Here is a 26,798-nt window from a genome sequence, read left to right as displayed (position 1 = left end):
CAACCCCCTTAGCCACCCCATGGCTGTTGTGAATCTCAACTGGGGGGGGGGTTACTGGCCCAAAGAAAGTTGTGGTTGCCTCAGATTTACCTGTAGACTGTCTATTAGGGAATGATTTAGAGACATCAGCTTGGGCAGAAGTGGGGTTGGAGGCTCATGCAGCAATGCTGGGCATTCCAGGGCATATTTTTGCTTTGACCAGGGATCAGGCCAAAAAGCAAAAAGGACAGGGTGACTTGGATCCTGGAAGAATGGACCAAGTGCTCCCTAAAGCTAGGGCTAGTAGAAGTAAAGCACTACCTACTATCCATCCCTCCCTCTACAGTGGATTCTACTTCTGAGGAAGAAGAATTTCCACCCTGTGCAGAACCTACACCAGAGGAGCTGGAAGCAGACACTGCTGAGCTTTTGGGTGAAGGGGGGCCTGCCAGGGAGGAGCTGAGTGTGGCACAGCAGACCTGTCCCACACTAGAGGGTCTAAGACAGCAAGCTGTCAAACAAGCAAATGGGGATGTCAGTGACTCTCACAGAGTTTACTGGGAGGACAACCTCTTGTACACTGAAGCAAGGGATCCAAAACCTGGAGCTGCCAGGAGATTGGTGATTCCTCAGGAGTACAGAAAGTTCCTTCTAACTCTTGCTCACAACATTCCCTTAGCTGGACATTTGGGGCAAATGAAAACTTGGGACAGGCTTGTTCCCCTGTTTCATTGGCCTAGAATGTCAGAGGACACAAAGGAATTTTGTAAGTCCTGTGAAACCTGTCAAGCCAGTGGCAAAACAGGTGGCACTCCAAAGGCACCCTGTTGCGTGGGCTCTCATTATCCTAAATGAGACTACTGGATTTCTAGGCAGCAGGATCGATAACTGTGTGGGGGACTGAGTCTGACCCACGCGTAAGGAACTTTGTCACCCTAAATCCGGTTGTTGCTCCGGCTAACTAGCAGTGCCTCATTTCTCCCACGGGGAAGAGATGATTGGGCAGCCGAGCGCATGACATCTATGGAACTTCTCAGGGAAGTCGTGGTCACTCAGATCCAAACCAACTCTCTCATTCACAATATGGTCTCATATACAAATGACAAAGACAGTATAAGTTTTATATAATGTTTTAATAAAACGACTGTATTTTAGATATTAAGGCGTGAGCCGCAATAACCAGGACAATACAACATAGTAGGATTGATATAATAACCAGGAGAGTAAAACATAAGAATAACGCTATCATAATTCCTAACCGTTTCTACTCTCCCTCTGCTTGTTCTATTTAGAGCACAGCATGTTAAGCTTCTAGCTTGCCTTTCTGTATCACTAGGGAGACGGACACACTCATACCTGAGCAAAGGCCTGTGATCTGGTTCAGCATCTGCAACAAGGCAGTCAGCGTCTAGTTGTGGTTCCCTGGTCGGAATCTCCCTCTTGCATGTATTGGGACAAGGAAGTGATTTTATAACTAACATGTCATCGTGATCACAAAATGTTCCTACGCAGGAATGGCAAGTCTAGACTCCTACCACGTCTATCGGCAATGTACCAGACTGTATCCTTGACTAAAGCACAGAGTGAATGTTATGAAGAACTCCAGTGCTGAAGTAGGCAAAACAGTGTGATATGAATAAAAAACAACACCGTAGAACTGGCTATTCTGTAAAATAACAGTACGAAGCCTAATAGAAAGCATTTAGAGTAAAGTGCACAGAGGCTCTAAGCTGTTAGCAAATGAATAAAATATATTTAGGGCAAAGTGCACAGAGGCCTAAGGCCTGAAGCTAATGCGCAAAATATACGTAAAACTGACCACACTACACCCTCCCCTTGTCGGTAGCAAGTGGTTCTAACAACATAAAAAAAAAAAAAAACATGACCTAAATTTAAACCCAACATTTCGACAAGATGAGAAGACAACAAAGTCATAAATTTAGGAAACATGTGACGATAGAGCGAATTGCAATATAGTGTCAATTTAGTTGGGAGAGAGAAAAAAAATCCAATTGTCAAACAGAAGCAATAGAACGTAGAAGCTCCTCCACTTCGAGATATGTCAATATCGGAAGATCCACGCCACAAAGTACCATGTGTGTTCCAAAGCCCCAAAACCATTTAGGGCGGCACCCCGTGTAGTGCCAAGGAAAGAGACAAAACCATCTTCCTCCAGGAAGGGAATCTCATAATCCGCTTCACGAAGCAAACGCAACCGTAGTGCACAAGTCTGGGAATGAGCCCTAATCGGGAACATCAACAGATCAAGATCAACCACTGGAGAGCGCTGCAGTGAGAGACAGAAAGCCAGTGCATGTTCAAACGAGCACCAAAGGCATCGAAACACGGGTTGCACACAATCCAAAACCGGTCGGAATGACAAAGACCAGTCACACTCCAAATGAGCCAGGAGTGTTGCTCCAAAACGCTGCATCATGCGTTCACGACACAGCTGCGCTGACGGGAGCAGCAATACTGGATCTTGTTGTGGTGGGACAGCCATTGCGAAAAAATAGTAACAATAGCAAAACTCCAGCCAATAAAGCCAAGGTAATTGGGAAACCCCCAAAAATGCTTCCGAAAATAGAGTGTATCGCCGAAGGTATCAAACCGAATATGGAAGAGAAGGTGTGAACGAAACCAACACCAACGGCTTTGAAAAAATGAGCAATACCAGCAGTGCTGGATGCATTAAATATACGTCCCACAAGTTCACCGAAGTGACTCGGAAAGTTAGTATTCAAAAGGGACTGTATCTCCGCCGATGACCTTGCCACTTGAAGTGCGTAGGTCTCGCTAGCAGATGTAAGGGCCACATGCTTTTGAAACAATAAAGCTTTCAGCCGACTCAACTTGTCGAAATCAACCTTGGAAGTAGCAATATGAGGCCAGATGTCCGCTACCTCCCTAAATTCAGTAGGGGGAAACAACACATTCCTGCAGCACGTAACGGCCTTGTTGACGACAACGACGTAAACTATTCCAGCACGCATGCCACAGCAGCGTTCGCTGTTAAGAACAATGTAACTGCCGTTAGAAAGCACCTGGAAAGTGTTTTTAATTACCGGGACTGGAACTCCCTTCAGATAACAAGCTAAGTTAGCAATCGAAGCATTACACACTCCGTGCAAGGACAGCTGTTTACAAACCATGGAATGGCTAACAGAAGCTTCGCATTCGCTACCGCTAAGAAAAACTTCCCGCAAACCATTAACACATCTGTACTGAAAAGGAAGCTCCCACACCTCGTGTAAGTAACTGTCACCCAATAGTTAATATCTACCCACCGGAATGTGCTTCAAACAAGAAGTAAATTGCAGAGTGGAGATAGGCAAATTAATAACCCCATGAATCAACCACTCAGCTGACGGAATCTCAGCCACCGTAAAAGGCAGTTTCTCCAATTTTTCAATATTTAACATAACATACGTCGCTTACTTCTTAGCCATCAATTGTTGTTGACGAGTTAAATTAAAGGAGATAAAGATCTCTCTGGCACGAATGTGCTGCCATGGAACGCGACCCGCCTTCAAAGTCTGAAGAGTCCAACCCAGCTGCATGATAGATCGTGTCTGACTCTGCCCATGATATAAAGAAGACATGTCTGATTTTATAATGTCAATAGCAGAAGAGACAATGCTGTCAATCGTGTAAACACGGTCAGAAAGGGTATGCATGCCATTATCAACAACAGACAAAGTCTGCAGCAGATTTTCTTGATCAATCTGTCTTAACCGGGCTGCAGCCTCCTGCTGGGAAAGTTTCCAAAACTCATTATACACTTCGTATAAGAACCTTTTTCTCCGGGGCACCTTGGGACCTGATAAGAAATTTTGTAAATCAGTACCATTAGACAGTAACTTGAGGTGTGACTTAACTGCACCCAGCGTGGAGTACTTCAACCATTGTTGACAAAGTTTCCCCACACTGTATGTAGTTATTATATCAGCATGTTCTGGTGAAATGTAACGAGGGTCTGCCCTACTAGTCCTGAACCCCCCAGAAGAGGTAACAAAACATTGATGACACTGATTAGTGTCTACAGGCCACAATAACCACCCGCCCGGATGTAACGATGAAGCGATAAGTGTACCATTCTGGACCCAATGCGTAAATTCACTAAAAGTAGCATTCACATAGTGCTGCCAGTTATTTAATTTAGAAGGGACAGGTATACTAGGCAAAGTCAATTCTCTAATCGACGCCAAGCCCAAACAACTAGTCTGTTGTACTGTGTCATTGAGGAAAATCATTTGCACAGGGATAATGCATGCTCGAAATAATGTATCTCTGCCTTGCATCTGCCAATTTTTCGTACCCCAAACACTTTTCAAGTCAACAGTCTTCAACCAGTATTCATATCCTTCGACCGAAAGTTTAGATACAAACGAATTAGAATACAGTAATTTAGTATCGGTCAACAAAATTTGCTTATTAGAATACGGTGTCACTTTAAAATAATAAGACTTAGCATTTCGCTGATCATGCCCAGAAAAATATGCAAATTTATCATTATACGTTTTCGAACTCCCTTGTGGAGGAGTCGAGCAATGTTCCCATTGTACATAATTAAAGATGGACTTAGGGCTACTCGCTTTGTGAATAAAGTGGTGTCCATAATAGGTGTAGCAAAACATATCACCATGATTATCTCTAAATTGGTAAGCATCTTCATCGTCATAGACAGTATAATATTGCAAATCGTTTAGCATAGCATCTACTGTCTTCACATCCCAATCATCAGAAACAATGCCTGGAATAACAATATCATTCATTGATAACTTAAGGACATACGGTATTTGAATCAATTCAGTGGGACCATATATATCAAACATTACTTTATCCCACACAATCCCATCCGGAATTGGTATTGCAGAAATGTTCACATTGGATAAGTCTCTTCGAACCATATGAGACGAAAAATGTGGTCTCAACACAGTCTCCACGTGCTCAATGTCTGATCGATCAGGAAGAAAATGACCATGTATTACTAGAAAAAAAGTAACCACAAAACCCAACCATAAAAAAATAGTAATTACAGCCATAAAAAGCCACAAATAGTTCCAAGGAATAACAAAATATGTACGTTTAAGCCAACTGAGTAGCTTACGTGGACCTCGGATTGAAGACAGCGAAGACGAAGAGCTGGATACAGCCACATCCGTGTTGTTGAAGCAGCCAGAGGCAGTTCTTGCAAAAGGTGCAACAGTGAACAAGGAAGCTGATGGAGGTTCTCTCCTAGGTACGCTATAAATCACATGTTCAGAAACATCAGTAGAACGTACAGCAACTTGAGCAAAAGAATCGATATCAATCGTTGACTGTGGAACAATCGCAAGATCATCTTCCACCCTCCCCAAGCTCGGAGAGGAAACAGGGTCGGTGCAAATCACCTGCAGCGGGACTTCTTCCCCAGTAGTGAGAGGGATGCCGGAACTACTGGGTGTCCCTCTTGGTCTGCTGTGCAGAATCGGCCACATGTTGTAACTTGACATTATCAATGGAAACAAAACGATTTCCTTTGGCCCCTTGCAGCGGCGGTAAAATCACAGTTCTCGTGCCGCTCACCCCTAACACCGGGACAGGTGCTCGATAAGAAGGACCAAATTCTTTCTTTACTGCGACCTTTTCACGCACTAGATCCCCAATCCTGGGCATCCAACCAGTAGGTGTTACTGGCTCATCCTTAATTCCAGAGGAGGCAGCACTCGCAGAAGAGTTATCTTCACGAAATTGTTGTAAATCCTGCAAAACAGCGACACGATCATTTATGTCAAAGGGCGTATCTGCCGCCTCCACACCAGGACCATCTAGATCAGGAACATACATTAGTGTACCGAACAGGCACTCATATGAAGTACGACCCCCCAGTGACCTTCTAGGCAAGTTATTAAGTGCTCTCTGTACTCCATACAGGTGGGCTAGCCAACTACGACCCGTACCTATAACCCTGACTGTTAAGGATTGCTTTAAATCACGATTTAAACGCTCCACGACAGAATTTCCCTCGGGATGAAATGGAGACGAGAATTGGAGTTGGACCCCCAACGAAGCCATGGTGTCCCTGAATGCCTTAGAGGCAAAAGCAGGGCCCTGGTCCGAATGAAAAGCCGCAACTGCAAATGTATCGACAAAGATACGCAAATCTTTAATAACAGTCTGAGCGTCAGCCGAGCGCTGTGGCCAGACCCACACAAATCTGGAGCACGAATCTACAGCAACCAATATGTATTTGTATGCACTATCTGGTGTCAGTGGACCACAATGGTCCAAGTACACACACTGTAATGGTCTATTTGATATCAGAAGAGGAGTCTGCTGCGGGCGTCTAGCCGACGATGCTTTAATTTGTGGACAGACGTCACAACAAAGGACATACTGCTTTGTCTCCTTATAGAGACCAGGCCACCAATAACGGGCCTGTAAAAGTGAAATCGTGGCAGCCACACCAGCATGCGCAGATGCCACCCCTTCATGTGCTGCAGAAATTAATCGAGGTCTCTCAATCTTATTCGGTAACTCACGTACACCAACACCTGGAATATGAACAACAGCATTTAGTGCACCACTCAAGCAGTAACTATATTTAGAAGGGAATCCTTTAGGAAATGGCGTGCCATCAGCCGTAGCTTTTATAGCAGCCGAAATCTCTATGTCTGGTTTTGAACTCGAACGAGTCACTGCGGCTACAGTGGCGATAGCCACTGCCGACTTTGCAGCCTCATCAGCCAAAGTATTCCCAGCAACGTGTATTCCAACGCGCTGGTGTCCAAGTGTATGTACAACATGGACTTTAGGAAGCGTTTCTTTCAGACCCGCAGCCTTACCCCACAACAATTTATGTTTAATGGTGTTGCCTTTAGAATCTCTGAACCCATTCATTTTCCAATAATGCAGATATTCATTGAAGGATTGCACACAGTAGTAGGAGTCACAGACCAGCAAGGTCAATATCGCCGGCTCTGCATGCTCCAACGCTAACAAAAGAGCTTTGAGCTCAGCCAGCTGCGCCGTGCAATCTCCCAAGGTTTTAGTATAAGTATGTCGGGGGCAGAAGACTTCCCCCTCCATAGTCCCGCTCACCACCGCACATGCAGCAGAATACTGTTGTTTAGTCCCAACCGCCGGTTGCGCAGAGCGATCGGTATACATGACCACTCCATATTGGTCAATAGGCAATGTGCTAGCAGGAACTGGGTACTCTATTTCATATTGAAGAAATTCTTGAGTCTGCAGCTTAGGGTCAAATATGTAATCCACATCAGTGGCCGTCAAAGACGTAGCCCATTGTATCCACCGTGGGTGTAAAGCTTTCGAATTAGGAACACTCGCTTTTGTAACAGCCTCTAAGGCCGGAATTGGGGAAACGACAATAATGCGTTGGCCCTGGGCTAGCGGTCTTTCTTTGATCACAGCCATCTGTACTGCAGTGAGAATTTTCTCAGTCTGTGCAAAACGTTGTTCTGCAGCAGAATACAAGTGGGACTTGTATGCTATCGGGACTGTCTCCCCTTCATTAAAGGTGACATACGTAAATCCAACAGCCCCAGGAATCACCCTGATGACCAAATGAGTTTTATTGTCCCGTGTGTGTAAATGTTTAACCGCTAAGAGATCATTCTGCAACTCTCACAGTATGTGTGAATGCTCAATCGTCCAAAATCTACTTGAAAAATTCAGGCGAATCAGTTCATATAAAGGTTTTATACGTGTAGCATAATCAGGAATGTAAGTTCTGCCAAAATTCAGAAACCCCAACAACGACTGGAGCTTCCGAACCGTATTAGGAGGCTGCAGTAAAGCACATTTCTCCAAAAAATGTGGCGCCAGGCTCTTGCCCTCACTCGATAACTCATATCCCAGGAAAATAACACTGAGGAAGGCAATCTTCGATTTCTTAAAATTAAACTTATAACCAATATCAGCAAAACCCACAACAATGCGCGATACGCGTCTGAGATGTTGTAGAATCTCATCGTCCGTCAAATAAATGTCATCAACATATGATAACGCCTCAGGGTCCAACTCATGCAGAAGTTCAGTCACACGAGCCGAAAACAGTCCTGGGCTATTCTTATACCCCTGAGGTAAACGACAAAACTTTTTCTGAGAGCCAAACGCACTGAAACTGGTATAGTCCCGACTTTCGGGTGCTATATTCTGGCAGAAAAATCCATTCGAGATATCCAAGGTTGTTTTGTATTTTTTACGCACTATATTATTCATAAGCGCAGCGCTATGTGAATTCTGTATTGCATATGTGCGTGTATGACTATTCAAATGTCTGTAATCCACCACTATCCTATAGGAATGGTCCGGTTTAGCAACCGGAAATAAGGGATTATTCATCGGCGAGACACAAGGCTCAATCACACCTTGGTACTCCAATTGTGTAAGAATTTTCCGAACCGATGCCCTTGCTTCAAATTTAATAGGATATTGCGGCTGTGGCTGAGGTTCTCCTTTAATGGGAATGACATGATAAGGTGATTGTTTATCCCACCCCACATTATTTCTATATAGGGCGGGGGCTTGTGCTAGAGCCCATGATTTACTATAGGACTCCGCTAGTTCTCTCGGAACAAGTGGTGAAAAGGAAGGCGCAATAACCTCCTCCCCAACCGGACAGTCGCGAACAAAGTCAGGTGGCCAATCTTGTTCGGCCAACAGGACATCATATGATTTCACCACATGGTCCCAAATGCGGTCAATGTCCCCTTCTAATCGTAGAGTCACAAGATATACTTGATCAGGATCAGAGACTCGCATATCCGCCGTCTCGACTTGTATGAAGTCATCAGTTGCTTTCGCCTCCAGATGCTCTAGAAGACTCCGGCGAACTATTGTGACCTCTGCCGCGCTGTCTAACAGCGCTAACGCCCATGTCTTGTTCGTCAAGAGAACTCTCTTCTTGAGCGGCATGTCTAACTGAGACTGCTGCCACTTTCTTCTTTTTAAATTGCTGTTTTTGTTGCAGCGGTTTCTCTTCTTGTTTAATAGAAACCTCCACTGAGCGTTGTGAATCCTGTCTCGGTTTCACGTACTCCGTCCTCCGCTCTGACCGCCCACCTCTCTCACTTCTTTTCTCCGAGGAGTCCTGAAAGGAACGAGATTGGCGCGTATCAGTATATTGATATCTATCAGGCGTCTTCAAAGTATCCCTATTCCTGAGATTATACTTATTTTGTGGGGTCCCCGGTCGCGGAGACTGCCCACCATCTTTCTTAGGTGTTTGCTGTTTCTTATCCCAGTGCTTTTTCGCACCCTCAGGTTGCTGTTGCTTAGAATTATCCTTATTATTTTTACCCTGCAATTGTGGCTTCTGCGGTCGAGCCCCTAGGCTATCACGACCAATACTAGAATATGTTTCAGCTATTATTCTCGGAAGTTCCCGCTCCTGATTAATCTGCGGAACGTCCCGAAGACGCATTCGCACTGCTAGTGCTACAGCCTCCCCCTTGAGATTACTCAAAATAATAGAAGAAACCGCGTCAAAATTACCCATCAATTGCATGCCTAAATCTAAGGCAGGGGCAGCCCCATATTCATCCTGAATTTGTTTAAGCACCTCCGGCAAATTAGCCAAAGTCGGTGTACCGTGTGCTGTAGTATAGAGTGCGGCAAACACCGTGCCCCAAGTATTACAAAGATCCACCGTAGGAACCATCCCATACGGCAAACACATCGTCAAAATTCTATGCTTATCCTGAGGTCCCGTATGGGGAAATACTGCTTCCAGCGTATTAATTTTTTGCGCCAGCCAAAATGGAGTCTCCTCACGTTTAGCCAGTACTTTGCCCATTACAGAGTGTACAGTGGCCGGATTGATGCCCGGTACCACCGCATGTGGGTGAGCTGGAGCAGCACGCGCTGCATTAGTATTCAATGTCTGCATCACAAACTGAACTAATCGTCTGTACGTTGCAGTTAATTCCATATATAAACGACGCACTTCAGCCACTGCCACATTTGCCACTCCAGGATATGGTGTATATGTAGCCAATAAAGGCCAGGTCGGACCATCATTACTCAACGGACCTAACCTTACTGGTGTTACTGAATGTGGGAGGGCGCCATCAAGCCAATGATGGTGTTCTTGATAAGATAAAGGTATTTCTAAGTCTGCATAAGCCCTGTATTGTCCAGGGACATTCGCAACAGTATATTTGTGAAAAGTATTTGTACCCCCATCAGCTGCTGGAAATACGACCCAAGAATAAAAAAGTTCTGTTCTATAGGCTGCATGGGCGTCCACCACAAAAGTGACCGGACCCCCCTGGACCGTCAGTCCATGTGCTATCAGATGACCCGTGAGCGGAAATCGCATATTAAGCGTTATATTTACTACAACTGGATTTGCCATTAGAATAACAAAAAATAGCTCTAGGACAGAGAAGGCACACCAATATCGGGGTTTTTCCTTTCAAAGTTCAAGCTTGAACAACCAACCACAAAGTATTAGGATGTACCCAACCTGTGGTGGCGGAAACCCTCAGCCCCACGGACGTCTCCGTATACGGAACCGAGGAGTCAAAATATATACGAGACCGAGAGAGTCAGTCGGACCCAAACATTAGAGCCAGACCAAACGTTGGCGACGCCATGTCGCGTGGGCTCTCATTATCCTAAATGAGACTACTGGATTTCTAGGCAGCAGGATCGATAACGGTGTGGGGGACTGAGTCTGACCCACGCGTAAGGAACTGTCACCCTAAATCCGGTTGTTGCTCCGGCTAACTAGCAGTGCCTCATTTCTCCCACGGGGAAGAGATGATTGGGCAGCCGAGCGCATGACATCTATGGAACTTCTCAGGGAAGTCGTGGTCACTCAGATCCAAACCAACTCTCTCATTCACAATATGGTCTCATATACAAATGACAAAGACAGTATAAGTTTTATATAATGTTTTAATAAAACGACTGTATTTTAGATATTAAGGCGTGAGCCGCAATAACCAGGACAATACAACATAGTAGGATTGATATAGTAACCAGGAGAGTAAAACATAAGAATAACGCTATCATAATTCCTAACCGTTTCTACTCTCCCTCTGCTTGTTCTATTTAGAGCACAGCATGTTAAGCTTCTAGCTTGCCTTTCTGTATCACTAGGGAGACGGACACACTCATACCTGAGCAAAGGCCTGTGATCTGGTTCAGCATCTGCAACGAGGCAGTCAGCGTCTAGTTGTGGTTCCCTGGTCGGAATCTCCCTCTTGCATGTATTGGGACAAGGAAGTGATTTTATAACTAACATGTCATCGTGATCACAAAATGTTCCTACGCAGGAATGGCAAGTCTAGACTCCTACCACGTCTATCGGCAATGTACCAGACTGTATCCTTGACTAAAGCACAGAGTGAATATGTTATGAAGAACTCCAGTGCTGAAGTAGGCAAAACAGTGTGATATGAATAAAAAACAACACCGTAGAACTGGCTATTCTGTAAAATAACAGTACGAAGCCTAATAGAAAGCATTTAGAGTAAAGTGCACAGAGGCTCTAAGCTGTTAGCAAATGAATAAAATATATTTAGGGCAAAGTGCACAGAGGCCTAAGGCCTGAAGCTAATGCGCAAAATATACGTAAAACTGACCACACTACAACCCCTTATTCCACTGCCTGTGGTTGGAGTTCCCTTTGAAAGGGTAGGGGTTGACATAGTTGGCCCCCTTGACCCTCCTACTGCTTCCGGCAATAGGTTTATCTTGGTGGTAGTGGACCATGCCACCAGATATCCTGAAGCAATTCCTCTAAGGACCACTACAGCTCCTGCAGTGGCAAAGGCCCTCCTGGGGATCTTTTCCAGGGTGGGCTTCCCAAAAGAGGTGGTATCAGACAGGGGAAGCAATTTCATGTCTGCTTACTTAAAGGCCATGTGGAAAGAGTGTGGTTTTACACACAAGTTCACCACACCCTATCATCCACAAACAAATGGACTGGTGGAGAGATTTAACAAAACTCTCAAAGGCATGATTATGGGACTCCCTGAAAAACTCCGCAGGAGATGGGATATCCTTTTGCCATGCCTCCTTTTTGCTTACAGGGAGGTACCCCAGAAAGGAGTGGGCTTCAGCCCCTTTGAACTCCTATTTGGTCACCCTGTGAGAGGTCCTCTAACACTTGTTAAGGAGGGTTGGGAACAACCTTTAAAAGCTCCAAAGCAAGACATAGTGGACTATGTACTTGGCCTCAGATCAAGGATGGCTGAGTACATGAAAAAGGGCAGTAAAAACCTTCAGGCCAGCCAAGAGCTCCAGAAGCAATGGCATGACCAGAAGGCTGTTTTGGTTCAGTACCAACCAGGGCAGAAAGTGTGGGTCTTGGAGCCTCTGGCCCCAAGAGTACTCCAAGATAAATGGAGTGGACCCCACACAATTGTTGAGAAAAAGGGTAAAGTCACCTACTTAGTTGACTTAGGCACTGCCAGGAGTCCCCTTAGGGTGCTCCATGTCAATCGCCTGAAACCCTACCATGACAGGGCTGATCTCACCCTGCTCATGGCAACTGATGAGGGACAGGAAGAAGACAGTGATCCTCTCCCTGATCTCTTCTCTTCCACAGAACAAGATGCTCTAGTGGAAGGTGTTGTACTGGCAGATTGTCTTACTGCTGAGCAAAAAGACCACTGCATAAATCTCCTGGGTCAGTTTTCTGAACTCTTTTCTACTGTGCCAGGTACCACTTCTTGGTGTGAGCACACTATAGATACTGGAGACAGCTTGCCTGTCAAAAGTAAGATCTATAGGCAGCCTGACCATGTCAGAGACTGCATAAAACAAAAGGTGCAGAAAATGTTAGAACTGGGAGTGGTTGAGCACTCTGAAAGTCCATGGGCCTCTCCTGTGGTACTTGTACCAAAACCTCATTCCAAGGATGGAAAGAAGGAAATGGGGTTTTGTGTAGACTACAGAGGTCTCAACCAGGTAACCAAAACTGATGCTCACCCTATACCCAGGGCGGATGAGCTCATAGATACATTGACATCTGCCAAGTATCTAAGCACTTTTGATTTGACTGCAGGGTATTGGCAGATCAAATTATCAGCAGATGCTAAAGCTAAAACTGCATTTTCAACCATTGGAGGCCATTACCAATTCACAGTAATGCCTTTTGGATTGAAAAATGCACCTGCCACTTTTCAGAGGTTGGTGAACACAGTCCTGCAAGGGCTGGAAGCTTTCAGTGCAGCATATTTGGACGATATAGCTGTCTTTAGCTCCAGCTGGGATGATCACCTGGTCCACCTATGGAAAGTTTTAGAGGCCCTGCAAAAGGCAGGCCTCACTATCAAGGCTTCAAAGTGCCAGATAGGGCAGGGGAAGGTGGTTTATCTGGGACACCTGGTTGGTGGAGAACAGATTGCACCACTACAGGGGAAAATCCAAACAATTATTGATTGGGTTCCCCCTACTACTCAGACTCAGGTGAGAGCCTTTTTAGGCCTCACTGGGTACTATAGGAGGTTCATTAAGAACTATGGCTCCATTGCAGCCCCTCTTAATGACCTCACATCCAAGAAAATGCCTAAGAAGGTATTATGGACAGCAAACTGTCAGAAAGCTTTTGAGGAGCTGAAGCAGGCCATGTGCTCTACACCTGTCCTGAAAAGCCCTTGTTACTCTAAAAAATTCTATGTCCAAACTGATGCATCTGAATTAGGAGTAGGGGCAGTCCTATCGCAACTTAATTCTGAGGGCCAGGATCAACCTGTTGCTTTTATTAGTAGGAGGTTGACCCCTAGAGAAAAGCGTTGGTCTGCCATTGAGAGGGAGGCCTTTGCTGTGGTCTGGGCACTGAAGAAGTTGAGGCCATACCTGTTTGGCACTCACTTCATTGTTCAGACAGACCACAAACCTCTACTTTGGCTAAAACAAATGAAAGGTGAAAATCCTAAATTGTTGAGGTGGTCCATATCCCTACAGGGAATGGACTATACAGTGGAACATAGACCTGGGAGTACCCACTCCAATGCAGATGAACTCTCCAGATATTTCCACTTAGACAATGAAGACCCATCAATGACTAGTCTTATTGTCCTTCGTTTGGGGGGGGGTTGTGTAGGAAAGTACCATCTTGCCTGGCATGTTACCCCCATTTTTCACTGTATATATGTTGTTTTAGTTGTATGTGTCACTGGGACCCTGCCAGCCAGGGCCCCAGTGCTCATAGGTGTGCCTGAATGTGTTACCTGTGTTATGACTAACTGTCTCACTGAGGCTCTGCTATCCAGAACCTCAGTGGTTATGCTCTCTCATTTCTTTCCAAATTGTCACTAACAGGCTAGTGACCAATTTCACCAATTCACATTGGCATACTGGAACACCCTTATAATTCCCTAGTATATGGTACTGAGGTACCCAGGGTATTGGGGTTCCAGGAGATCCCTATGGGCTGCAGCATTTCTTTTGCCACCCATAGGGAACTCTGACAAATCCTACACAGGCCTGCCACTGCAGCCTGAGTGAAATAATGCACACATTATTTCACAGCCATTTTCACTGCACTTAAGTAACTTATAAGTCACCTATATGTCTAACCTTTACCTGGTAAAGGTTAGGTGCAAAGTTACTTAGTGTGTGGGCACCCTGGCACTAGCAAAGGTGCTCCCACATAGTTCAGGGCAAATTCCCCGGACTTTGTGAGTGCGGGGACACCATTACACGCGTGCACTACACATAGGTCAATACCTATGTGTAGCTTCACAATGGTAACTCCGAATATGGCCATGTAACATGTCTAAGATCATGGAATTGCCCCCTCTATGCCATCCTGGCATTGTTGGCACAATCCCATGATCCCACAGGTCTGTAGCTCAGACCCGGATACTGCCAAACTGCCTTTTCAGGGGTTTCACTGCAGCTGCTGCTGCTGCCAACCCCTCAGACAGGCTTCTGCCCTCCTGGGGTCCAGCCAGGCTTGGCCCAGGATGGCAGAACAAAGGACTTCCTCAGAGAGAGGGTGTTACACCCTCTCCCTTTGGAAAAAGTTGTTAAGGCAGGGGAGGAGTAGCCTCCCCCAGCCTCTGGAAATGCTTTCATGGGCACAGATGGTGCCCATTTCTGCATAAGCCAGTCTACACCGGTTCAGGGACCCCTCAGCCCTGCTCTGGCGCAAAACTGGACAAAGGAAAGGAGAGTGACCACTCCCCTGACCTGCACCTCCCCTGTGAGGTGCCCAGAGCTCCTCCAGTGTGCTGTGCTCCGAACCTCTGCCATCTTGGAAACAGAGGTGCTGCTGGCACACTGGACTGCTCTGAGTGGCCAGGGCCAGTAGGTGACGTCAGAGACTCCTTCTGATAGGCTCCTTCAGGTGTTGCTAGCCTATCCTCTCTCCTAAGTAGCCAAACCCTCTTTTCTGGCTATTTAGGGTCTCTGCTTTGGGGAATTCCTTAGATAACGAATGCAAGAGCTCATCAGAGTTCCTCTGCATCTCTCTCTTCACCTTCTGCCAAGGAATCGACTGCTGACCGCGCTGGAAGCCTGCAAAACTGCAACAAAGTAGCTAAGACAACTACTGCAACTCTGTAACGCTGATCCTGCCGCCTTCTCGACTGTTTTCCTGGTGGTGCATGCTGTGGGGGTAGTCTGCCTCCTCTCTGCACTAGAAGCTCTGAAGAAATCTCCCGTGGGTCGACAGAATCTTCCCCCTGCTACCGCAGGCACCAAAGAACTGCATCACCGGTCCCCTGGGTCTCCTCTCAGCAGAACGAGCGAGGTCCCTTGAATCCAGCAACTCTGTCCAAGTGACTCCCACAGTCCAGTGACTCTTCAGTCCAAGTTTGGTGGAGGTAAGTCCTTGCCTCCCCACGCCAGACTGCATTGCTGGGAACCGCGATTTTTGCAGCTACTCCGGCCTCTGTGCAGTTCCGGTGGAAATCCTTTGTGCACAGCCAAGCCTGGGTCCACAGCACTCTAACCTGCATTGCACGACTTTCTAAGTGGCCCTCCGGCGACGTGGGACTCCTTTGTGCAACTTTGGGTGAGCACCGTTTTACTTCTCTTCGTAGTGCCTGTTCCGGCACTTCTGCGGGTGCTGCCTACTTCTGAGAGGGCTCCTTGTCTTGCTCGACACCCCCTCTGTCCCCAGACGCAATTGGCGACATCCTGGTCCCTCCTGGGCCACAGCAGCATCCAAAAACCCTAACCACACGATTTGCAGCTAGCAAGGCTTGTTGGCGGTCTTTTGGCAGGAAAACACTTTTGCACAACTCTCCACAGCGTGGGGGATCCATCCTCCAAAGAGGAAGTCTCTAGCCCTTGTCGTTCCTGCAGAATCCTCAGCTTCTACTGTCCAGTAGCAGCTTCTTTGCACCCACAGCTGGCATTTCCTGGGCATCTGCCCATCTCCGACTTGCTTGTGACTTTTGGACTTGGTCCCCTTGTTCCACAGGTACCCTCGACTGGAAATCCATCGTTGTTGCATTGCTGGTTTGTGTCTTTCCTGCAGAATTCCCCTATCACGACTTCTATGTCCTTTGGGGAACTTTAGTGCACTTTGCACTCACTTTTAAGGGTCTTGGGGTGGGCTATTTTTCTAACCCTTACTATTTTCTAATAGTCCCAGCGACCCTCTACAAGGTCACATAGGTTTGGGGTCCATTCGTGGTTCGCATTCCACTTTTGGAGTATATGGTTTGTGTTGCCCCTATCCCTATATGCCCCCATTGCATCCTATTGTAACTATACATTGTTTGCACTGTTTTCTAAGACTATACTGCATATTTTTGGTATTTTGTACATATATCTTGTGTATATTTGCTATCCTCATACTGAGGGTACACTCTGAGATACTTTGGCATATTGTCATAAAAATAAAGTACCTTTATTTTTAATATATCTGTGTATTGTGTTTTCTTATGATATTGTGCAAGTGACACTAGTGGTACTGTAGGAGCTTCACTTGTCTCCTAGTTCAGCCTAAGATGCTCTGCTAAGCTACCATTATCTATCAGCCTAAGCTGCAGACACCCTATACACTAATAAGGGATACCTGGGCCTGGTGCAAGGTGTAAGTACCCCTTGGTACTCACTACAAGCCAGTCCAGCCTCCTACACCCACCTTTGATGTAAGTCTGACTATAAGGGGACGCTCCCTCTCCAGGACACCAGAGGCTAGTAGCCTCTAGTGATAGGGTCCCCCCAGGTATTCCCTTGACAAGGTAGGCCCCCCACCCGTTCGGGTGACATTTATTATATTTCTTGATTACTATTAATTTCTTAACATGTATAGTAGGGATGCTTCACCCTGATGAATGCCCCGAGACCCTCCAGCTCCTGGTTGTGGGCAGAAACATGTTGGCCTTTTTCATTTAGATAGGAGACCCAGTGAGTCATTGCTCTCACTTGGTGTCCCAGCCTTCTTTTTAATCACACCAGACAGAACCTTCAATTAAAATACACATACGGGTATCTGTCTAGGTGTTTTTATTTCTTAGTCTAGCTGGATCCCCTTTTCCAGAATCAGAATTGATGTACGCACTCCCTCCTGTTCTTTTAACAGAGAGGTTGAGTCCGCCCAGGTGGCATTGCCCTACCTGGGTGGGGCTAGGTGGTCATATGATGAAGCATGCCACCATTGAGTGTGTGAGACCACCTAGTCCGTAAAGGAAATTCCCCTTTTCTCATCCCACACACTAGAATCCACTGCTGTCCCACCTCCAGTCGAGGTTTACGAGGGGCACAGTGCAACAAATGTTACACTATTGACCTGCCCCCGGTATAAGAACCCCGTACTCTCATTTGTGTTTTTGTGGAAGCTACTTCACCTTAGCCATTCACACCTATTCCAAAGGGAGAGGGTGTAACACCCTCTCTCAGAGGAAATCCTTTGTTCTGCCCCAGGGGGCAGAAGCCTGTCTGAGGGGTTGGCAGCAGCAGCAGCTGCAGTGGAAACCCCCGAAAGGCAGTACCCAGGTTCTGTGCTAGAGACCCGGGGGATCATGGAATTGTCCCCCAATACCAGAATGGCATTGGGGGGACAATTCCATGATCCTAGACATGTTACATGGCCATATTCGGAGTTACCATTGTGACACTACACATGAGTAGTGACCTATGTGTAGTGCACACGTGTAATGGTGTCCCGCACTCACAAAGTCCGGGGAATTTGCCCTGAACAATGTGGGGGCACCTTGGCTAGTGCCAGGGTGCCCACACACTAAGTAACTTGGCACCTAACCTTCACCAAGTGAGGGTTAGACATATAGGTGACTTATAAGTTACTTATGTGAAGTGAAAAATGGCAGTGAAATAACGTGGACGTTATTTCACTCAGGCTGCAGTGGCAGTCCTGTGTAAGAATTGTCTGAGCTTCCTATGGGTGGCAAAAGAAATACTGCAGCCCATAGGGATCTCCTGGAACCCCAATACCCTGGGTACCTAGGTACCATATACAAGGGAATTATATGGGTGTTCCAATGTGCCAATGAGAATTGGTAAAAGTAGTCACTAGCCTGCAGTGACAATTTTAGAAAGCAGAGAGAGCATAAACACTGAGGTTCTGGTTAGCAGAGCCTCAGTGATACAGTTAGGCACCACACAGGGAACACATACAGGGCATACATTATGAGCACTGGGGTCCTGCCTGGCAGGATCCCAGTGACACATGGGCAAAAACAAACATACATACAGTGAAAATGGGGTAACATGCCAGGCAAGATGGTACTTTCCTACACTGATGTGTATGAAAAAGAGGGTTTACCCTACCATGCTGATCAGTTGTACGTCCCTACCAAAGAATTACGGGATACAGTGTTACATTGGGGACATGATTTTGTCCTCGCAGGTCACCTGGGTGAGAAAAAGATGTTAGATCTCTGTCAAAGATGGTTTTGATGGCCCACACTTGTGCAGGATGTCAGAAGCTACGTCGAGACTTGTTTCACCTGTGTTCGGCCTAAAACCCTACATACTCTAGCCACAGGATTGTTACTTCCCATGCCAATTCCGGTGGCCCCATGGCATACCATAAGTATTCATTTTATTTCTGATCTCCCAGCTTCCAATGGACACACTGTCATATGGGTGGTTGTAGATTACCTAACTAAAATGGCTCATTATGTTCCATTAAAATGCCTCCCTACTGCTTCCAAGCTCTCTCATTTGTTTGTCCAACACATTGTACGGCTTAATTGGTTGCCCACCACAATAGTTTCTGATCGTGGTCCCCAATTTATATCACGTTTTTGGCGTAGCCTCTGTTCCTCTGTCGGTATGGACGTCCACTTGTCCTCTGCATATCATCCACAAATGGATGGGCAGATGGAACGTGCCAACTGTCAGGGAGACCAGATCCTCGGGGTCTGCGCACATTCCCAACATGTCCACCACAAGACAGCTCCAAAACTCCAATAGGAATATCACAGAGTCTAAGAGAGTCCAAGTGGGGAAAAGGGGATTAGGTAGGGAACAGCTGGGAAGGAGACCTGTAGGAAGCAAAAGGTTAAACAACACAATATCAGAATATAATCACATTGACTTTCACTAGAATATGGTTCTAAGCATTGTCTTGCTGTAACCATGGATAATCTACGAAGTGACTTAAACTAGACCTTAAGAACTCTGGGTACCTGAAACAAATCAGGAATGATTAATGCAATGTTTCATATGAGTTTCATAAAATGTAACATAATGTTTAGAAAGACATGAACCTTCTAAAATACTGTTTTCAGAATAAACACTGCTTTTCTAACATGAGGACCTAAAGTCAATCTGAAATAGTTCCTGGAAAACAACTGGAATTGTACCAGGGACTTATTATGCACAAAGAACGTCACAGTTTGAATTTAGCATTTTCACAGGAAAACCATAGACTCAGGATAAATGTGTGCACTTCAACAAACATTATATATCAAAGTTTCAGTTGCCATGAAATGATCGTGCACACCTTTGCCGATCTGAACACCAAGTTTACATGCTGGAAATGAATCACGCACACTATTGATTCTAACAAGAAAATGTAAATGGCATGAAATGATCGCACAAGCCTTTGCCGATCTGAACACCAAGTTTTACATGCGGGAAATGAATCATGCACACTGCTGATTCTAACAAGAATATGTAAATGCCATGAAATGATCGCGCAAGCATTTGCCGATCTGAACATCAAGTTTTACATGCGGGAAATGAATCGCACACACTGCCGATTTTAACAAGAATATATAAATGCCATGAAATGATCGTGCAAGCCTTTGCCGATTTGAACATCAAGATTTACATCAGAGGAATGATTTGCGTACTCTGAAAGTTTCACGAGTAGGCCCAAAAAACTCAAGAGTCCTTTTAGAACGGGGTCGGGGGCCCAGCCCAACCTCCGCCTTACCACCCTGCTCAAGGATCACCAAGATAATATTGGGCAGGACTGGAACGTCAAGGTAGGCCTCCGGAACAGGAGCTCAGTAAATTGCTGCTGCTCTGCACCAGGACCTCTGAATAGTGAGCATGTGGATCTGGGCTGGCTCCCTTATATAGAGTCTGGCCCAGCCCACAAACCACACCCAGTCATGCTGCAGAGAAAGCTTCTAGAAGGTCCTAGAAGGGACCACACTGTAACACACTCAGTCAGTCTGCAGCAATGCCTTACAAATGAACAGTTATTGCAAACACCATCAATCATGCTTTTCAAGGTTAAAGTCTGCAATGCAAAAGGTTAACATACTGCATATAAACACATTGCATGAATTATGCTCTTGCATAAGGGCTGGGTTTTTTCATTTTTGTCGCCCGTACAGCGCGCACTGTCCTGATGTTGACATCAACCAAAATCTGGAGCAAATCCTGAGATGTTACATTGACACATGGTCTACTGAGAGGGATAAGGCTTTACCTCTTGTTGAATTTGTAAATAACAACAGTGTCCACATGGCTACAGGAGTATCCCCATTTTACTGTTTGTTAGGTCTGCACCCAAGAAGGCTACCTATAACTGGGTCCCAAACATCCACAAGAGTCCCATCAATGCAGAAACACCATAAAGAGTTACAGGAGATTCAAAAACAAGTACAACACCATTTAAAACCCTACCAAGCTCAAGTAAAAAAACGAGCAGACAAATGAAGGAGACCTGCTTCCTCTATCAGATAGGAGATCAGGTGTGGCTCTCATAAAAAAATCTCCATCTTGCAGGATCCAGAAAATGAACCACCCGAATTCTAGGCCACTTTCCTATTGCCAAAATCATCAATCCTGTGGTAGTAGAACTGACATTGCCCGATGATGTACGGTACACCCCGTGTTTCATGTGTCGTTACTCCGTCCCTATTTCCCTGATACCCACAATGCCCCACCACCTCCCCCAATAAAAGTACACGGGCAAGGAGAATTTGAAGTGGCCAAAATTCTTGACTCCAGATGCGTCTGTGGTGTTCTACACTATTTATTGGCTTGGAAAGGCTATGGGCTTGAGGACAATCCTGTGAACCCGCGTCCTCCGTTCATGCTCCATGTCTTACTAAAACATTCCATCTCCTGCACCCTTCCAAGCCCCGCCCTTTGAGAGGGTCCTTGGTGGGAGGACTGTCAGGAATCCCCAAGGTGCCTCCTGCATTATCTGTTAGCATCCCCAGGGATTAGGGTTAAATTATATCTCTGTTCTTGGTTAAACCTTCATGTTTGTAAGTAAACATAATGTGCTGTGTTACATAATTGGTTTTATCCATGCTTGTTTTACCAATGCTTGTTTGCTAATGTGAGCAGGTGTAGACTTGTGCTTCTAATTGGGTGTGGTGTAGACATGTGCTTCTAATTGGGTGTGGTGACTCATCCACATGTGGAAACTCAACTGTTTTCCTGATTGGCTATAAATAGCAGAGTGAAGCATACCTCCCTGATCTCAGCAACTGATTTGGCAATCCAGCCCCTGCTGTCATCCTCGTATTCAGGACTTTTGAGGCAATTCTTTTCTTTGTTCCCATACCAGCTGACACCAGGCATTCCTCCAGCACTCCGGAAAAGACTGCAGCTAAGAGATTACTATTTTCCAGGGAGTTTGTTCTTTGAGCGCTGTGCTTTCCTAGAACAGCTGTTGTATTTCAGACCTCGTATTTTGGCAGAGTGCTTATCTTGAAGAGACAAATGCATTTCTGAACATTCTACATTATTATTGTAGTTAATTACCTAAATGTGCTTCAGGAAATCTGCTTGAGCTCAAGTACTACAAAAAGTGACAGTGCAATTTAAAAAAAGCATTTACGTGACTTTTCCTTGTCTAATAGTTTTACTCTTGGATTTAAATTGTGTCATTCATGTCTGTGTTTCAGGTTTGAGGAATTTGCTTTTAAAGGGTTTTTCACACACACACACACACACACACACACAGTGAAACCAAATCAAACTGTGCACCCTAACTGTTTAAACTCAGAGTGGACATTTGTATTTCTTGGATTGTTTTTGTTCCTTTTAGTTTAACACTATGCATGCAGGAAAGTTATAAGTGATATAATTAATGCCCTTCTATGTCTTTCTTGCGCATGATAAGTGCAACCACAGTTCTAATTGTAGTGAACAGTGAATCTCTGTGAAGCCAGCCCTAGTGTCGCAGTACTTATTGTTTTGGTACTCAGTTTGAGTTTTATGGTAATGCAGTGTTAGTAATTGTGCCAACAGTTATTATTATCCAAGAAAAGTGCTGGAGCATCCCGGTGTTCTTCTACCGCTCCGGTGCCCATATCAGAAAGAGAGATTCAGTTTCAAGGAAGTTGAGTGCACTAACTCTACTATCACTCTGTCAACAACGACCTCCCCCCGAATATACAGAGTGCCTGGCTGGACCGGCAAGACGTGGCAGTGTTTTGTCTCTTTCTCTTCCACTCCCCCTTTTCTTTTGGGACACCTGCCGGGGTTTCTGTGTCCACGAGGAAGTGCCAAGAGGTGTTCCAGGAGGTCGGGGGCATACCATCGCCCCTGCAGACCACCTGATTTTCAGGTGAATGGCCCCGTCTCGACAATTTGCTACTCGCATTCCAGTCTATACTAATTTGGTGAAGGTGTTGGACACTAAAGGGTTGGCATTTACTATTCCCACTCCAATCTAACCCTATTGGGCAAAGGTGTTCGACACTAAAAGGGTACCATTTACTATTTCCACCCCAATCTAACCATATTAGGCAGAGGTGTTGGACACTAAAGGAGTGACATTTACTATTCCCACTCCAATCTAAACCAGTTTGAGGAAGAGGTTGGACACTAAAGGGGTGACATTTACTCTTCCCACAAAATCCAAACCAATTTGGGAAGGGGTTGGACACTACAATGATGACATTTACTGTTCTCACTCCAACTTATACCAATTTGAAAAAGGCGTTGGACACTAAAAGGGTGACATTTATTCCTCCCACTCCCAACTAAATCAATATGGGCTATTGAACACTAAAAGGGTAACATTTACTATTCCCACTCTAATCTGTACGAGTTTGGAGAAGTTGTTGGATACTAAAGGTGTGACATATACTCTTCCCTCTCCAATCATCACCAGTTTGGGGAGGTGTTGAACACTAATGAGGTGGCATATACTACTCCCAGTCCAATCTAACCCAATTGGAGGAAGGTGTTGGACACAAAAAGGGGTAACATTTACTATTCCCACTCCAATCTCAACCAATTTAGAGAAGATGTTGGGCTTCAAAAGGGTGATAGTTACTATTCTCCCTCCAATATAAACTAAGTTGTGGAAGGTGTTGTACAGTAAAAGGATGGCATGTACTACTCACACTACAACTGATATCAATTTGGTGAAGGTATTGGACAGTAAAAGAGGGACATTTACTATTCCCACTCCAATCTAGCCCTCTTATGGAAAGGTGTTGGACACTAAAGGGGTGAAAATGACCATTTCCACTACAATCTAAAACATTTTATACAAGATGCTACAAACTAAACATTTTATGTAGACAATCGATACTCCATACTAACGTGCAATTTTTGATCCATAAATTGAACTACAATTTAATTTAAAAACAGAGTAGGCAAAGCTACAAACCTGAATGTCCATACATTAACAAACAAAAGAATATTTTTTATCACTACTGATAATTAATATATTTTAAAAACATATTTACTACCATTCCTAAGTTCTAAACCATGAAATAAAAAAGAATCTTTAAAAAAGAAATATTTTGCTTTTTATACACACAAGAAAGGCGCTCTAACTCCTATCATTAAAATTAAAAGATTCAGAGCGGGAGAGGAGCAGCACAGTGTCAGTATACACAAATTTTGCAAAGTTAACTGAATATCAGCCAGGTAGGCAACGAGTAGTCATACAAATACAATAAGGTGTAAAGCACAATACATTAAGGGTGGCCGGGTGTGGTCGCATTTCCATCATCCATCAAATCAAGGTCATAGTACTTTATCCAGCAGCCCCATATCTTGTGAAACTCACGCAGACAACCTCTATTTTTATAAGTAACCTTCTCTGCCACCATATATAAATACATTCCTGCCCTCCAGTCCTGTAGGAACCATATCTCGGAGGAGCCCAAGTATTTAGCTACATCCCTCTTTGCCACCACCAGGCCCAGGTTGCAAAAAGGAGCTTGTATGTGTGACGTCCATGGCTGTGGGTATGCCAAGGAGAACATACTTGGGTTCCAATGGGAGGCACTCTCCTCCAACCTTGGCCAGATCATTCAGTATCATATATGGTGGAGTGGTAGGCCAGTTCCAAAGTGTGTGTTTGAAGGACTCTCTATCCCCATTGGATCGCAAGAAGGCAGGGGACTCTTCTCTCCCAATCCTATGCAGTCAGACACGGTCATAATAAACCTGGTGTATAATTTTGAACTGAATAAGCCTCAGCCTACATGGTGCATTAACTCTGCCTTCCAGTCTGTATCATCAAGGTCCCTGACTTCACTTTCCCATTTTCCCCTCAGTATTTTCAGGGAGTCAGGCACATTTTTATTAATCATAATACCTACACCACCAATGTTACGGTGTTTGAAGCTAAGCTACGCACAAAAAACAGTCAGTGGTCAAGATGGAGCTGGTGGTTAAATACAGATAGCATTGCAGTATTCGATCCAAAACCCCATACTTTTAGAACACCTCTGGATCAAGAAGAACCTCTGCCAAGGAGAAGAGCTGTGAGGAGGAGTACTGCCCCTTTGCTGTTTGTGCTTCGCTGGGTGGACATGCAGCTGCTGCTTCTGCTTTGTAGAGGACAAAGACTATACTTTGCTGAGAATCCTGCTCGTGAAGTTTCTCCAAGGGCTTGAACTGAGCTTGCCTCCAGTTAAGAAGTCTAAGAGACAGCAAATACTTCACCTGACAGCACCTGGGTACTCTTGCTGAGGACCCTGAGGACTCTAACCTGCCAAGTGGTGCCCAATACAGTTTCTGGTCCCTTTGCAGTAAAATTTGGCCTGGAAGCAAGACAAAACAGGCATACCGACTCTAGACGACTCCAGAACTGGCGCTGCTGCATGACTCTTCCGATCTGTCTGCAACCTGAAACCGTGGTCCCTGCTGAAGTGCAACAACACTGCTAGATGCAGCAATCCTGATGCCTCTGCAGCGCCTCTGAAGTCCCGCAACAGTGTGAGTCCGGACTGCCGTGCCATGGTTGGTGATATCCGACTCTGCCTCTGACTGCGACCCCCAAGAGGTTGCCTCATCACATTTTGAACACTGGACTCATCGAATCCGCTGAGTTGTAAGGAACCGACGCCTTGCTGCTGACACTGTCTTACCTCTGCTGCCTCCAAAACGAACCAACACTTCAAATCCATAAGGAACCAACGCCTCACCTCCTGTGTAGCGACACAAAACTGATGCGCACCTGCTCCAGTGACGTCTCATCTCCCCAACTCCGTACCATGTCTTTGACTTTGCCTTGTTTCTAAGGTACTTACCTGGGGTCCGTGCGACTCTGCAACCAACGCCACACTCCCTCATGAGTGGTGCTGGACTGTTGGGAACGAGTCTATCATGACACATGATAACACCAATTGGAACATTTGTGTTTCTAAACGCTTTATTGGGATTTAATCTTTGAAAATGTGTATCTTTGCTTGTGTATGTTGGATGTTTGTCCTTTTGGTCTTGTTTTACTCAAATAAATATTACCTATTTTGCTAAACTGTTGTTGAATATTTTTGTGGTGTTGTCACTGTGTTACTGTATGTGGGTACAAATACTTAACACATTTCCTCTAGGGTGTGCCAAGCTATCAAGGGGGTGAGCAGGGGGCAGAGGTTATCTTAGGTGTGTGACACCCTTACCGTGACTAACGTAAGGGTCCCAACTTGGACAGGGTGTAGGAAAGTACCATCTTGCCTGGCATGTTACCCCCATTTTTACTTGTGTGTCAGTTTGTTTTTGCCTGTGTCACTGGGATCCTGCAAGCCAGGACCCCAGTGCTCATAGTTTGTGGCCTATATGTGTTACCTGTGTGGTGCCTAACTGTATCACTGAGGCTCTGCTAACCACAACCTCAGTGTTTATGCTCTCTCTGCTTTTAAAATTGTCACTACAGGCTAGTGACTATTTTCACCAATTCTGATTGGCACACTGAAAACCCTTATAATTCCCTAGTTTATGGTACATAGGTACCCATGGTATTGGGGTTCCAGGAGATCCCTATGGGCTGCAGCATTTCTTTTGCCACCCATAGGGAGCTCAGACAATTCTTACACAGGACTGCCACTGCAGCCTGAGTGAAATAATGTCCACGTTATTTCACAGCTATTTTACACTGCACTTAAGTAACTTATAAGACACCTATATGTCTAACCCTCACTTAGTGAAGGTTAGGTGCAAAGTTACTTAGTGTGAGGGCACCCTGGCACTAGCCAAGGTGCCCCCACATTGTTGAGGGC

Source organism: Pleurodeles waltl, chromosome 12 (assembly GCF_031143425.1).
Source record: "Pleurodeles waltl isolate 20211129_DDA chromosome 12, aPleWal1.hap1.20221129, whole genome shotgun sequence".
Classification (NCBI taxonomy): Eukaryota; Metazoa; Chordata; class Amphibia; order Caudata; family Salamandridae; genus Pleurodeles; species Pleurodeles waltl.
Note: the sequence above shows the minus strand (reverse complement) of the source record.